Genomic DNA, 15,649 nt, shown 5'->3' on the forward strand with positions numbered 1-15,649 from the left:
GATAATCCTGCGTGATGGGTTTTGCGGTTGATTCTGAAGTGAATCATTGTTGGAGAGCAGGTACGCCTCCATTACGGGCCCATCCGCCATTTCACCTCGCTCCAGCCATTTCACCTCACTCCAGCCATTTCACCGTGCCCCAGCCATTAGCCTGGTTCGCGTGTGTAACATGGATTTCGATTGGGAATTCGCGGTTCTCCGTTTGGGATCCGCTGAACGTTCATACCAGCGTCATTGTCTGGTGAACCGAAGGTGTGAATTCCCAGTCGCCTTTTGGGTGAACTTTTGCTTGACCGATGTCGGCCCGACACCCATCCAGCACGTCTCTTCAGCAACGTTGACTGTCAGCCATCTGGGGTTCTGGTCTCGATACGACCTTTTTCTTGTGATCACCGGAGCATGGATCGACATTGGCCTGGGGCCGGGACAGTGACTTTGGGGGTGTTACATTTCGCTCACGTGGAGCACCGTGAGTTATCGAGTTAAGAAACTGGTGGTACCATGATAGAAATTATATGGTATTTTTGTTGTGCAATTGAAGTATATTGTACTTGTGCTGTTATTATTGTGCGAGAATAATACAATACTTGTTTTTTGGTAACAACTGACTGGTGTGGTTTCACCATTCGTCATTGGCACACATAATAGCACAACTTTCTGCTGTGACTCCTTTTGGAGCTCGGAGGTACACCGTGACCGGGGTTTGGGGAGGAGCACGTAACACTGTGCATGTTTTCATGATCAATGTGTTGGCTCGTATGCGAGCCTCGATTCTGTATGCAAATATGTATATATATATATATATATATATATATATAACACCGTTTGTGTGTGTGTGTGTGTGTGTGTGTGTGTGTGTGTATGTTACCGATAGACTCCTAAACGGGGAGGCTCACGTGCTTGATATTTGGCATAGACATGGCCATTGAGCCTGGGAAGAACATGGCCTACCTAAAAATATTTGACGAGATCCATATTTTTTATTCATATTTACCTCAGCGCATTTCACCGAGGAACATTATACACGGAATCTCAGCCGGTGCCATAACAGCTCGCTGATTCGCTCAGAGCGATCACATGATGTTCCATCCTCGCTGCCAGACCAGTGAACGGAAAATATATAGAATGGCCATTGCCATTCACACCACATACAGTCACGTGAAAAAGTAAGTACACCCCATGTAAAATTTTGACTTTTTCAACATATTTCAACATACAGCTATTAGATCTTCATTTCAACAATATTGACAGATAAAGGTGATATAACATAACAAATATCATGAAACATTTACATTATGTAGTCCATTGTATAATTTAAATAAACATAAATGCAAATTTCGCATGTAGAAAAAGTAAGTACACCCTTGGCTCTAATAGGTGGTATTGCCCCCATTGGCAGAAACAACCTCAAGTACGCATTTCTTATAACTGTCTACCAGTCTCTGACATCGACTGGGAGAATTTTATGCCCACTCCTCCATGCAGAATTATTTCAGCTGTGCGATGTTTGAGGGGTTTCTTGCATGCACAGCTCGTTTCAAATCCCCCCACATCTCGATGGGATACTTCCCCTCCCCCCTACCATTCCCCCGCCCCTCCCCCTCCCTTTCGCCCCTCCCCTCCCCCTCCCCCTACCCTTCCCCCTCCCTTCCCCGTCCACCCTACCCTCTCCCCTTCCCCCTCCCCCTCTCCTTCCCCCTCCCCCTCTCCTTCCCCCTCCCCCTCCCCCTCCCCTTCCCCTCCCTTTCCCCCTACCCCTTCCCCTTCCCCCCTCTCCCTCCCCTTCCCTCTCCCTCTCCCCCCTCTCTCCTCCACCCCTCTCCTCCCCTCCCCCCCTCTCCTCCCCTCCCCCCCATTCCCCTCCCCTACCCTCCACTTCCCCCTCCCCTCCCCCACCCGGCAATGCCGGGTACTTCTGCTGGTATATATATATATATTGTTGCAGATCTCCCGAAGCCCGTTCCCATTACAAAAGTGGGATTAAACCCCTTTTTTCCTGCCTGGGTCTTCGGGTCCGCGAGGCCGAATCGCCATGCCCGGGCAAACGTGAAAAAGGGTATCGGGACAAATTCGCATGTACCTTTAACCCACGCTGCCACGAAAGTGGGGATCGAGCCTCGCACAAGCCACGCTTAATCGAGTATGCCCGAGCGGTATGTGTATCATGTGACTCGTGCTGTTACTTTTATTGGAACCCGATTCGAGCGGTTTTATTCGTACCATGCGAAGCCAATGGATGGAAGGGACAGGACGGTTAAATCAGAGGAAGAACATGATTTATTATTATTTACAATGATAATGATGAAGGAAAGGGGGACACAGAGCAGAGCTTAATCAATCTTACTTATAACCCAGACGAAGGGCCCACTGACACACACAGGGAGTTGGCGGAAGAGAAGTTCGTGTGCCAAGCGCGCTTTGCCGTCGGTCGCCCCGGGGCAACTCGCCCGGCGTGGCTCTCCGATGTTCACAGCACGTATCCAGGCGAAGGCAGGCAGGAGGAAATCATGCGTCTGTGGCCCGGCGTGGGTCGTCTTCTCGAGCGCGCGATGAATACAGCGCAGGGCACGGGGAAAGTTCGTGTACAATAGGCAATTCAATTCGCTCATTCTGCAGCTCCACTCACGTTCTCAAGCTCAACCCAACTCACTCTCACGGGGAACTGGAAATCTTCTCACAGGGAACTGTAACTTGCACACGAATCTGACCAAGAACTTCTCTTGCTCAACTCAACTGCCAACTCAATTCCTTCTCTTTCTCTTTCTCGACCCAAGCTGCTTCTCATCTGAGGTCGGAACTGAGGTGGGGGACTCGGAGCAGGGTTATATGGCTCCGCCCCGGCCCGACTCGAATGTTCCAAACCCCGCCTCTGGTCGTCGTGGTTAGCCACTCCTCTTGAGCCCTGATTTTCGGCTCGTGCTTACCGACCACTCTTCCTGCCGCACCCCCCTTCTGCCTCGGTAGACTTGTTCAGGCCTGCTGCGTGGCATTTTAGTGCCAAAACCAAACCAAAAGCATCAAAGCAAAGCGCCAAAGGAACACCTAAGCTCACTAGCCTATTCAACGCAAAACTAAACACAGGAAAGGACTACGCTTACATTTACTAAGAAATAACTGAACTATTGCGAGGCTTCATGTTGTGGTGCATCTACGTACGAGGGGGAATTAACCCTTGTTCCAAAACCACAACAATATATAATATATATGTGTATATATATATATATGTAGGGAGCTGTAATGCCCCTCCCCCTTGTTGGAACCCCTTGTTGGAACTCCCCCTTGTTGGAAGTTGGAACAGGCCACGAAACACTTCCCGCCTGACTATTGGAAAGTCTTTGGTTGGTGGAAGGAAGAAGCGATGAAGCGACACGCAAAGTCAAAACAGGCCAGCTTGGCCGGTGAGGTAACAAAACTCAAGGGTCTGAGGAAACAGGCAGATAAAGTGCAGGGTGAAGCGATTAAAGAAATAGAGAGGCAGGCCAACGCGCGACTGATGTCGCTCGTTGAAAACCCAGACCCCGCGATAGGGGAAGTAGTGACCAATCTACCCCCCCCAGCCCCAGACCTAAGCCCTGTCCCGGGGTTTCAGGCACCACCTATCCTTTCTGCGCTCCCGCCACCACCTCCCTATAACCCCGCTACCATCGCGCCCCAGATACCCCAGAACCACCCGAGCCAGGGAAGACCGTTTGCACAACTCGGGGCTAACGGAATAGATGACGGGACCGACATCGCAGGGTTCCCGCCACCGATAGGACAGGATGGGTTATACCCCTCACTGGTAGGCTGTAATGGGAAAGAGACCTCACAAACTACCCCATTGGAATGTCAGGAAATAGAGGGAAGGAAAACATTGTGCCCCCTACAAGTTATCGGAGTTGACGCAGCAGGTCATGGGGTTCGAGAAAGGGTACCATGGAAAGAATCCTCTTTCGTGGGGGGAAAGGCCCGTAGTGCGACCCGGTGTGGAACGGATGCTCATCAACGCAAGCGGGAGAGCCTCTGGCCACCTCAAGCCTGTGTCTGCACAAAGTTTCACTAGTTTATTCTTTAAAGTCTTATTCGTTCGTTCCACAAGTCCCGATGACTGTGGGTGGTAAACGCAATGGAAGGATTGTTTAATGCCCAACGCCTTCAGGATGCCCTTGACCACCTGCGCCGTGAAATGACCCCCTTGATCCGACGAGATTATCTGGGGAATGCCAAATCTGCACATAAAATCCCTTACGAGGCGCTTCGCTACAGTCGGGGCATCGGACTTGACGCATGGGTAGGCTTCGACCCATTTGGTGAACGTATCTACGATTACCAACACATAGCGAAACGACATGCTTGGTTCCAATTCTGTAAAATCGAACTCGATAGTTGCGAACGGCCCACTAGGCGGGGGCCGTCCCCCGTCATGTGCATGTCTCGGTGGCGCCCCTCTATTGTGTTGCTGGCAGACCACGCACGATCGGCACACTTCGGATACAATCCGTGACAGTCCTGGCGCTGCCCAAGTGTAGTTTATCTGTCCCATCACCCCCCTCTGGCACACATGACCATTCTGATGAGCCAATAAGGCCTGGGGTGCTATAGGTTTCCCCTCAAGGGTCCATATTTCTCCTGGCCCAAGGCGTATCGCCCCTCGTTTGAGCCAGTCCTCGTGTTCGGCCGTCGGTGCAGCGTTCTGCAAATTTATGATATCATCCTTAGTTGGTGTGGCGGGTGGTCCCACTGTCGGTATGTCAGCAATCTGTGCGGATGTCGCCTTTGCTCGTGTCACCATCGGCATGTTGCGTTCTATCTGTTGGTTGGCGGCCTTTCCTGCCGCCTCGTCCGCCCTTGCATTGCCCCGGGCAACGTCAGTGTCCGCCCTTTGGTGGCCACGACACTTAATTACCGCGATAGCGCGGGGAAGTAAAATGCTTCGGAGGAGCCCTTCTACCAACGCGCCATTCTTTATCACTGAACCGGCAGATGTGAGAAAACCTCTCATCTTCCAGATGACCCCTTTATCATGGACTACGCCGTGAGCGTAGGCCGAATCTGTGTAAATGTTGACGGCAAGGCCTTCCGCCAAGCTGCACGCTCTGGTCAAGGCGCACAGCTCCGCCTGCTGTGCGGAAAATGTAGGTGGAAGACGCCCGCTTTCTACCGTTTCGCTATCCGAGCACACGGCGTACCCGGACAACAGGGACCCGTCCCATGCGCGCCTAGCTGATCCATCGACATAATATGTACAGTCGGGGTATTCTAAGGGATTGTCCTTTAAATCCGATCGCACCGTGGAGACTAGCTGCACAACGTCGGCGCACACATGGGGTTCGCCCTCCTCAGGAGTGGGCATCAGTGAGGCTGGGTTGAGTGTCGTGCAACGTTCGATCGTGATGTTGGCTGCAGTGATCAGTGCGGATTCGTATTGCATTAATCTAGTGTTAGACAAATGCTGTGTGCTTCGCTGTAACAACAGCGAAGTGATGCAATGCGGTACCCGTAGCGTTACTGGGTGTCCCATAACGATGTCCGCTGTTCTTTCTACTGCGTACCTGGCCGCTGCCATGGCTTGCAGGCACACCGGAAACCCTCGTTCGACCGGGTCTAGCTTTTTACTAAAGTAGGCCACCGGCCGCTCCTTATCCCCATGGGTCTGTGTCAAAACTGACTGGGCGAAACCTCCCACGGCGTGAGTGTAAAGGGTAAATGGTTTCGCATAATCCGGGAGTCCTAATGACGGTGCCGTAACCAACGCCTTTTTCAGCCCGTCAAAACATCGCCTCAATTCATCCGTCCATACCAATGGTTCCGGGGCGTTTGCTTTGGTCGCCTCGTACAGTGGCTTAGCCAGCAGCGCAAAATCAAGTATCCAAGTGCGGCAATATCCCGTCATACCTAGGAAGTGCAGCATTTGTCGTTGCCAGCGAGGGCGAGGCAACTCCATGATAGCGGTCACCCGTCCAGCATCCAATTCTCGTTTTCCGTGCGAAATGGCGTGTCCCAAGTAAGTTACAACCTTCCGCACAAACTGAAGTTTTGGTCTGCCTACTTTGTGGCCTTTGGCCGCCAAGGCCTTTAATAGGGCCATGGAATCCATTTCGCACGCCTCCTTCGAAGGGGAGCAAATCAACAAATCGTCAACGTATTGCAACATCACTGACCCTCCCTTCAATTCCACATCCGCCAGGTCGCGGTGCAGCGCCCGGGAAAACAGAGTGGGGCTATCTGAAAACCCCTGAGGTAGTACTGTCCAAGTATACTGGCGCCCCCTATGGGTGAAAGCGAACAAGTATTGTGACTCAGGCGCGATGGGCACAGAGAAAAACGCAGAGCAAAGGTCGATAACTGTGAAGTATGTTGCGTCCGGCGGGATTGACATCATGAGGGTTTCTCCGTTTGGAACTAGTGGGTGTATGCCCTGTATCACCTTGTTCACCTCCCTTAAATCCTGTACAAACCTCCATTTGTCCTTCGACGGCTTTTTCACTGGCAAAATTGGTGTATTACATGGGCTGTTAGTTTCCACGATAATTTTCTGTTCCACTAGGGATTGAATTACTGGTGCTATGCCTACGTCGGCCTCAGGTCGTAGCTTATACTGTTTTACGTTTGGCAAGCGCATCCCCGGCTGCACTGCTATCACTAGAGGTTTGGCGTCTCGCATCCGTCCAACCTCACCATCGCTCTTAGGCCATAAATTGTCTGGCACCTCCGCTAGGAGGTAATCTGACTCACCCGGGTCCGTTAGCACTGCCCTCATGGCATAGGTGCCCTTAGGAGGCAACTCTGCTACTTCGAACACTCCATCCCTCCGTTGTGTCTTGAAGTCAATTGAGAACCCTTCGCCATTTTGGAGCCGTTTCAAAGTCCAGCGGCCTCTCTTACTCCGATAACCTTGTAAGGGAACTTCTCGTAACCGCCCCACCATCCAACCTACACTTTCCGGCGGCCACCCCTTGGCAGTAGTGAGGGTAACATGGGCGACCGCTCCTTCGGGGTATTGAGTCAACGCACGCTGACTCGAGGTTAGGACTGCCTCGATTCCTATTCCCTCACGGCCGATCCATATCCGTGATAAGTGTAGAGGCGTGCGCTCGCCCAGCTTTTCCTTAACCTTCTCTCGATAATTCTCGTCCTCGCCCGTTGCATCATAGTACGCAGTGCAATGGGGTGGATTATCCTTTAAGGTTTTTATCGAAATTTGGTGCAGTTGTAGCCAATCTCGCAGAACTGAACTGTCCAAACACACATTATCTATGATGTGCGTCCAAGTAGCCAGAGCCCCTTCATCCAAGCGCCACCAATACGCGGTGGGGCCGGGCCGAGACAATGCCGTCATTACCAAGTCGCGTTTAGATTCCGCGACGTCTACGAAAACTCCCTCCTCTGTATATGAGATTTGACAGCCCAATCGGCACAACAAGTCCCGTCCCAACAAATTTGTCGGGGTGGTAGTGGTCATCAGGAACGCATGTTTAGCCTCCAGCGGGCCGCATGTTACTCGCACTTCCTCCGAAATAGGAAGCGCTTGGGGTAAGCCCGAAACACCCAGTATTTGAACGTTCCTCGCCGTGGGGCGCAAAGAGGGCAATTGCCCCTTGTTAATTGTGCTGCGAGTCGCGCCCGTATCGACGAGAAATTCTAATTGTTTTCCCTCCACGTCCAACGTCAAGGTCGGTTCCTCTGCCGGTGTCATGGTCAAGAGAGGACACTCCTTGGGCGACCCGCCAGCGTCCCGTCAATAAGCCCCTCTATTGTATTGGGGCGGAAACCCCTTACGAGCCTTTGGACAATCACGTATCCAGTGTCCCATTTGCTTGCAATAATGGCACGGTTCCTGCGGAACCGGTGGTGCGGAGGGCATAGGTCGTCCCTCTACAGCCCCCCTTCCGCCCAGCCGGCGTTCTGGCGGCCCCCACTGTGACTGGTTTACAGGTTGCCATTGCGGCGGACCCCGAGGCGGGGCCCAGTTCCCCCTTGGTCCGTTCTGCATCCCACTATTGGGGGGTGGTCCAGGGGTTTGGAGAAGGGGTCTTGGTGGATACCAATTTTGGGGAGGGGGCCCTTGCACAGTCCAAGTTTGAGGGTTTTGAGGAGGAGGGGGAAGAGGGGGTGGTATTGTCCATTGTTGTTTTATCTCGTCCATATTAATTAGTCCAAAGTCTTCCTCAGTACAACCGTCGCAGTTTTCATTTTCGTGGTGGATCCACTCTCCGTTGGGGAATTGGCCCCTATACCCACTACCCACTCTCTTGCTCGGGTGCCATTTGTTCCGTTCCCTGCTCAAACCTGATCCACGAACCTAAATTTAAAAACGGACCGCTTCGGTCCTGGAGCAACTGACTGTTTATGGACTCGTCAGGGTAATGTTACATAAGGGAAAGTGCCCCACGTTGGGCGCCTGAGGGTAAGGAGTAATAGATCTCTGGGTTGTGAGGGTAAGGATAAGGGCGGCGTCCCGATCCGAGGCCTACCCGGGAGACGTTGGAATTATAAGTAAGGTTAGAAGTATTATAAGGGCGTAGGACGCCAGGAGAGTATAGTAAGGGTAGGTTAGACGGCTGAGTAGGCAGGCGATCCTCTCAGGAGAGTAGGTAGCGTGGCTGTACCGCGAGGCAGGCGATCCTCACGGGTACAAGGCTGCGAGCCTCTCAGAGTTAGGTAGACGGCTGTACCGCGAGGCGGGCGATCCTCACGGGTACAAGGCTACGTCGGTATTCCATGAGGCATGTCGGGGCATGTCGTACCTGTCCACCCTTTGAACCAGTCGGTAAGCCACTGGTGGGAGGCTTCCCGATCCATTCGGTCCCTTGTCAATATATGAGCGCTTTCCCTTAACCTTATAATAGCAGCACTGACCCCCTGTGAGGGGTCAGGAATAAAAGTGCAACATCTACCCTCAATTATCCCACATACCCCTCCTCGTTCTGCCAATAGCATATCTAACGCAACCCTATTTTGCATAACCATTGTACGCAGGTGGACAACTGTGTCCAACATTTCGTCATGTGCTGTAGCGGTGGCGTTGGCCACACTTTCTAAGATTAACGCAATTTTGTCAATGCGGTAACTGCTCATGACCGTCCCAGCCCATGGGAAGAAGAAACCAACGGCCTTCTCCCAATCAGCGCCGTGTAAGGTGGTGGTGCCGTCGTCGTGCCAATAGGTGCTTTGTTGTGTCCTTATGAGTGCGGGGGTATTATGCAAGTGTTGTCGCATTTCCATTTCTGGGAAAACTGATCCTAAATAGCAAATTCCTCCCCAATTATCAGGTAAATACGGGTAAGCTTTGTTCCCGCATACAAACATGGTTCCGTGTGGAGCCACTAAATGAGTGGTCATGCAAGTGCGAAGGTCTGCGATAGTGTTTGTTCCGTTTTCCCCTTCCCATGCCAACTGGAGGTGTGTGAGGTTATGTAAGGGCGAACTTGTAACATTTACTAACAGCATGTGTTTCCCTTCCCTAGGGTCCGCGAGGAGGGTATCTCTACACACGGATTTACCTACCATTATTTGGCCCTTTCCTTCTAAGCATAGGGCCCCCTTAGCCGGCTTAACCCAAACCGGCGCCAGACGTTCCTCAAAGTGTCGGGGCTGGATGGGGGGCGAGTACTGGAAAACTCGTTTACACGCGGTTCTGTCAGAACCTTGGCTTGTCAGGGTTGTACTAAGGCATTTGGTGTCTAGTGGCTTCGAGCACAAATCATTGAGCGATAGGGGTAACACTACCATTGGTATTCCTGCTGTGCTGGTGCGGGGAAGGTGCATACACATCCAACACCGTGTCCTGTTCTGTAATGTGGCCATATGCCGTGCGACCTTCCAGTATGTGTTCTCCTCTGGCTTCCTTCTTACTTCCTGGGCGGGCGGGGTTTTAATGACATAGGCAGCGCAACTAGGTCGGACGTAGGGTTCAGTTCCATTTGGGATTAATGTGCGAGGGGGCCATATTCCACATTCACGTATCATTGTTGTATCCGGGCCAATGGGGGTATAATGCAATAGGAGGGTAGTATTCTCAATGCCCTTGCCCCATCGATATCCTGGGGCATATCGACTACTTATGTCCCCAGTGTATGTTCCATTTTCCACTTTCCTAACGACTTACATCATACACCCACTTACACCCACTTACACCCACACACCCGCGGATCATCCTGCTGAGTGCGATGTGTGGTACTGGGTACGGGACATGTTCACTGGGCTGCATTCGCGTGGTACGTTTAGTGAACCCTTTACACTGTCTATCTCACCTCTCTTGGAGGATTTTTCATGCCATTTGATCACCCCGCTTTTACGGACTTACATTGCATACTCACATACAGATGCGAATCATCCTACTGAGTATGTGTGGTGCTTTGGGTACGGGACATGCTTACTGGGCTGCCTTCGCGTGATATGTTGAATGACTTTCCTGATTGGATTTGTTTCTGCTTTGTTTGAAATAAAGGCCTTTGATTGGCTCGTAGATAACTTTGTATCTTAGATCCAAAAGGGCGGTATGTAGGGAGCTGTAATGCCCCTCCCCCTTTGTATATCCTTGCTGCTTTACCAATTACCAAGTATAACCAATTATATGCTTTGTTTTGACTGATTGCTGTACTCTTTTATAATACTTAGTCCTTTCTTGTGCATTGAGGATGTGTAATATCCTAATAAGGAGTTCTGTGCTTGTGAGCTCTTGGCCTGTGTGGGCACAATCTCTTAGTTCCCCTCTTTGGCCTTGGTTGCAGCTGTTATCTCTCAGCCTCCCTCTAGACTTTGCCAATATCCTGTGGGCTGACACATTTACGATTGTCCCCTCCTTTTGTACTTTCCCAACCAAGGTTTCTATACAGAAAGTTGTAAACATGTTGCCACATATGGCTGACCATCTCCTTATCTGAGTTAAACTATGAGTGGCCTTGATGAGCTTCCTCTAACTAACTGAACAACAGGATGGGACTATGGTGGGAGGGCCAATGAGCCCATTCTGTCTCTGTATCTTGTGAGCTAAAACCACACCCGATATTCCTTATATAAAGCCAGTTTAAATCGAATTATTTCAGAGCATCTTGTTGTAGTGTTGGTCATTCCATGTGAACCTTCTGCGACATCTTGCTGTCCGCAAGCTTGTGTAATCGAGTTCTAATAAATATATCCGTTGCTCCTTTCTCTGAGTCTTCTGAGTCCCAAGTTCTAAGTCCCATTCCGACATATATATATATATATATATATATATATATATATATATATATATATATATATATATATATATATATATATATACATACATATATATATATATATATACATATATATATACATATATATATATATATATATATATATATATATATATATATAAATATATATATATATATATATATATATATATATATATATATATATATATATAATACACTATATATATATCTGTCCTGTCCTGTGTCCTACAACGCATTAGATTCTTTATTATACATAACGCATACATAACGCATTAGATTATACATATACAGTGAAACCTTGACTTACGAGTTTAATTCGTTCTGTGACCGAGCTCGTAACTCAATTTGCTCGTTTCTCAAATTAAATTTCCCCATTAAAATGAATTGAAATGCTAATAATCCGTTCCAGCCCCCCAAAAACCACACCAATTTTTTTTAAAATATATATATATAAATATCTCGCGCTTTATATTTCACCTGTATGCAGCATACAAGTTGGCAGGATGGCCTGGACTGGAGGTACGCACACTTGACTCTAAACTGTCCAGCCTGCGTTTGAATCCCGACCCAGCTATAACCTGTCATGTCGGTGTTTCACAGGCAGGGTGATTCATCAATGTGTGTACCGCTAAACTGGGCGCCCCGTTTGCGTCCCATTAGTTGATGGATGTTGAGGATCTCACCGTGTCTTCCACAAAGAGAAGGCGAGCTATCGCCGGCACTCTGAACAAGTTGTGGCCTGGCATGCTCTTCTCCTCTGCCGTTATATACGTCCTCCTCGGCATCTTTTTCCAGAAGAGCCCTGTCTCGTCACAGTTGAAGATTTGTTGGGGGATGTATCCTTCGGCTTCTATCAGTTCGGCAAAAGTTATAATAAAATCTTCAGCTGCCTTCACATCCGAGCTTGCTGCCTCACCATGCCTGACGACGGAGTGAATGCCGGTCCTCTTCTTAAAATTATCAAACCATCCCCGACTGGCTTTGAATGACTCTTCCGATGCCTCGTCCGTTGATGTTCCCGCCGTCTGCTGCACCAAATCCCCGTAAATGTCTCGTGCCTTCTCACAGATGATGCTCTCGGTCACGGTATCTCCTGCGAGCTGCTTCTCCGTCAACCACACAAACAACAACTTCTCCATCTCTTCATGGACAGAGGTCCGGAGCTTTGAAATAATTGTAAGGCCCTTGGCTGGCGTTATAGCCTTTATCGACTCCTTCTGCTTCAAAATCGTACATATCGTAGAAGTACTACGATCGTACTGCCTCGCCAAGTCGACAACACGCACACCTCGCTCATGTTTTTCGACGATTGCGTGTTTTATATCCAAGCACATCATCCTTTTCTTCTTCTCAGTACTGCCCTTTGGCACTCAATTTCTTAGGACCCATGGTTAAAACTAAGAAATTTTCCAAAATAAACAAAATGCGAAAACAAAGCAGCAGCGATATATGGCAGAGATGCTTACACAGCAAGATAACCATGTGACCTGAACGCTCGTTGGGCCACCTGGTGGCGGGTGGCGTAAGCTCGTAACTCAGATCTCGGCTCGCAACACAAAGCAAAAAACCGCCCGAGCGACGGCTCGTATCTCGGAAAACTCGTAAGTTGGTGCACTCGTAAGTCAAGGTTTCAATGTATATATATATATAATATATATATATTATATATATATATATATATATATATATATATATATATATATATATATATATATATATATATATATATATATATATACACAGTCACATGAAAAAGTAAGTACACCCCATGTAAAGTTTTGACTTTTTCAACATATTTCAACATACAGCTATTTGAACTTCTTTTCAACAATATTGATAGATAAAGGTGATATAATACAGCAAATATCATGAAACATTTACATTTTGTAGTCCAATGTATAATTTAAATAAACATAAACGCAAATTTCGCATGTGGAAAAAGTAAGTACACCCCTACAATTATCACAACTTCAAATACCTAAAATTAGAATCAGGTGCACCAGCTCAGGTGCACATGATTAGAACATCGTTGGAGAGGATCTTGGAGGAACCTATCTTATTTAAACCTCAGACATTTAGTTTGGTTTGCTCTTTGTTGTTGAAGTGTGCGGCATCACCATGCCTCGATCAAAAGAGCTCTCTGGGGCCTTCAGAAAGAAGGTTATAGATGCCTACGAGTCTGGGAAGGGATTTAAAAAGATCTCCAAACAATTTGAAATCAATCATTCGACTGCCCAGAAGATCATCTACAAGTGGAGAAGATTCCAATCAACTGCCAACTTGTTCAGGCCAGGCCGCCCCAGCAAGTTCAGCCCGAGAGCAGACAGCAAGATGCTGAAAGAAGTCTCAAAGAACCCCAGAATGTCATCACGGGACCTACAGGTAGCTCTTGCCACTGTTGATGTCAACGTGCACGAGTCTACCATTAGAAAGAGGCTGCACATATTTGATCTACATGGGAGGTGTGCCAGGAGGAAACCTTTGCTGTCCAAAAAGAACATCAGGGCAAGACTAAAGTTTTCCAATGAACACCTATGCAAAGACCAGCACTTCTGGAACAATGTGCTCTGGACAGATGAGTCAAAGGTAGAGCTATTTGGCCACAGTACCAGAAGACATGTTTGGCAAAAACCAAAGACAGCATTTGACCACAAGAACCTGATACCAACTGAAAATCATGGTGGTGGAAATATTATGGTTTGGGGCAGCTTTGCTGCATCAGGGCCTGGGCAGCTCAACATCATAGAATCAACCATGAATTCTTCATTGTACCAGAGGGTGCTTGAGGATAATGTGAGGCCATCTTTCGGGAAGTTGAAGCTCAACCGAAGGTGGACCTTGCAACATGACAATGACCCTAAACATACCAGTAAATCCACCAAGGAATGGCTGAAAAGAAAGAAATGGAGGGTTCTGGAATGGCAAATTCAAAGCCCGGACCTAAATCCCATCGAGATGTTGTGGGGGGATTTGAAACAAGCTGTGCATGCAAGAAACCCCTCAAACATCGCACAGCTGAAAGAATTATGCATGGTGGAGTGGGCAAAAATTTCTCCCAGTCGATGTCAGAGACTAATAAAAAATAATAACCACATTTAGAGGCCATTTTTCCGCGCAAAGCGGGGGTTGGCCTTTTTCGGGGACCGTGGTTGTCGTTGTTTTTTGGTCCCCTTTTTGAAGCAATGTTTTACGGCCGGATGCCCTTCCTGCCGCCAACCCTGTTAGTCGCCTTTTACGACAAGCAGGGAATTGCCAGTGAACTGGTACTCAATTAGCCGACCTCGGAAGGATGACAGGCTGAGTCAACCCCCCCGGCATTAATTCAGTGATCGACCAGATTCGAACCCAGGATCCTGGGATCCTAAGCTGGCACCCTAGCCGCTAGCCCAACACCAGGGTTGATGTCAGAGACTGGTAGAGACTGGTAGACAGTTATCAGTGTCAGAGTACTGGTAGACAGTTATAAGAAACGCCTACTTGAGGTTGTTTCTGCACAATGGGGCAATACCACCTATTAGAGCCAAGGGTGTACTTACTTTTTCCACATGTGAAATTTGCATTTATGTTTATTTAAATTATACAATGGACTTCAATATGTAAATGTTTCATGATATTTGTTATATTATATCACCTTTATCTATCAATATTGTTGAAATGAAGATCAAATAGCTGTATGTTGAAATATGTTTAAAAAGTCAAAACTTTGCATGGGTGTACTTACTTTTTCACGTGACTGTACATATATAAAATCCCTTAGACCCCTTTTGACCCTTCACACCCCTTAGATCCTTTTTATGCTTTACACTGCTTAAACCCTTTAAACCTCCTTGATCCCTTTTGATCCTTTAGACCCTCTACACCTCCTGGACCATTACACCCTTTAGACCCATTCATACCCATTTCAACCCTTTTGGAGACATAAACACCTTCTTCGATACTTTTCAGACCTATTGACTTTTTAAGATGCTTTGGACAACTTAAGACCATTTGGACACTTTTGTCCCCTTTTGCTCTTTCATCCAAAGACATCTTTAGACACCATTTCGCCCTTTCAGGAGCCTTAATTCTTTAAATACTTTAGTCCCCTTTATGACCCTAAAACCACTTTAGATCCCTTAGAAAATTCGAAATAATTTCCTCCCAAAATCGGATTGGGTGAACTTTTCTGTGCAATATTTGCCTCACATCACAAGTTGCAATGATGGATCTAAACTGATATCTTAAAGCAAAACTGATATCTCAAAGCGAAACTGATGTTGAAAAGTGAAACTGAAACTACTGATCTCTGGATCATGGAATGGGAAACCAGAATGAAATGCTGTGGGAAATTGCTGAAAGCAAAGCTGTGGGGAGTATAGAGAGGGGGGGAAGGTCGGAAGCTGAAGAAACAATGTGGAGAGGGATAGGTGCCTGGACGTGGTCAGTTGGTATGGAAAGAACTTTGGTGATCTTCCATCAGGCGG

Source organism: Myxine glutinosa, chromosome 1, assembly GCF_964187855.1.
Source record: "Myxine glutinosa chromosome 1, kmMyxGlut1.1, whole genome shotgun sequence".
Taxonomy (NCBI): domain Eukaryota; kingdom Metazoa; phylum Chordata; class Myxini; order Myxiniformes; family Myxinidae; genus Myxine; species Myxine glutinosa.